The sequence below is a fragment of the Sapajus apella genome, unplaced genomic scaffold, assembly GCF_009761245.1.
Source record: "Sapajus apella isolate SASKATOON/1434 unplaced genomic scaffold, GSC_monkey_1.0 scaffold22, whole genome shotgun sequence".
Taxonomy (NCBI): Eukaryota; Metazoa; Chordata; class Mammalia; order Primates; family Cebidae; genus Sapajus; species Sapajus apella.
Window position 1 is genome coordinate 20,861,890 of NW_022436962.1, and position 1,547 is coordinate 20,863,436.

A 1,547-nucleotide genomic window follows, 5' to 3' on the forward strand; every position below is an offset into this window, starting at 1 on the left:
ATATATCAAACTGCATTTTCCTGCTGAAGGTATTGAGCTACCAGTAATGGTGAAAGGAGACAGACAAGTTCCTAGGCAGACAAGGATGAGTTCCCAGTGAAACTTAACCTTCAGGTCAAGGACAGTCTGAAGCCTGAAAACTGAGCTGCCAGTTCTGGATAGAGTCCATGACAGGAGTGAGAAGTTCCATTTCTGTCTCACCCACTCTCTCTCAATTGGTTCCTTTTGAATGGTCCCTTTTAGCCAATCAAATGGTGGCTTTTCCAAGCGCATTCATGGACCAATCAGCACATATTCACCCCTTCTAAGCTCATAAAAACCCTGGACTCAGCCTCACAGATGGAAACCCACTTTCGGGTTCCCTTTTGCTACTGAAACCTTTCCTTCTGTCACTCAATAAAATTCTACTCTGCCTTACTGACTCTCCAGTTTCCACGTACCTTATTCCTCTTGATTGTGAAAAAAGAACCAGGAACTTGATGAACTGCAGGAGTGAAAGAGCTGTAATGCTCCCATTTGCCAAGCTGTCAGAGGCAGGAGGGAAGAAGCTGCTGGGCACCACTTCCTTCCTCTCGCTGAACTAAGGGAGAGAAAAAGCCACAACACTGATAACTGTAGTGACATGTTTAGGACCTTTCAGCTGGTTCACAAAAACCCAGAACTTTTTTCACCTACTTTAATCCTACTAATTGGGTAAATACCGCCTGATTCTAAACTTTGAGAGGAAACACATATTACACAGGTAGCTAAGATATATTTGTAAGAAGCTATCTCCATCTTTCAAGATGAATGGATAAAGATTATAACTGTAAAGATTGAAGTTAAAATTATATATGTATAATTTATATGTATATATAGATGCACCTTATATATATGCACAGAACCATATGTATATATGAACTTTACAGTTTACTATGCCTGGAAAACAACTGTCTGCCTGATTTGTAGCTGTAGCAGCATTTTATAAATGTGAGAAAACCAACCTTGAATTAAATGCACATTACAAGAGGGGACAGCTGGGACTGCCCCTGTGGCAGCCTGGAGCCCTCTGGGAGCAGGGAGATGGCAAGTCCACATGAGCAGAAGAGGCTGTACATCATTTGCACCAAGTTCCCATCAACACCAGCATGTCCTCCAGGTGGAAGCTGACCCCCTTCAGACACTGTTAAGAGAAAGAGCAAGAATGTCCTTTTGTTGAGCCTGTCACAGAAAACATCTTACCAGCCTAGTTAGCAGAGAGTCATCTTTTTCTCGATCTGTGTCACATCTTATTAGATTTAGGATACTATTATTCTACTTAGGAAATTTGAAGTGTCCTTTTGATGGCTAATGCCATAGGTAAAATGTTAAACTATAGACATTTTAGAATAAAGAATCAGACTTATCTTCCTAAAATTATACTAGAAAGGTCTCAGGATTTCTTTCAAGTTTGTCCTGGGTTCCAAGTTGGCCTTATCAGCTCTTCATAATTGACATGGTACTTACTCTTTCTATACCTCTCTTCAAAACAGAGAAGGTAACAAGAGCTACTTGATCAAGTTGACTTC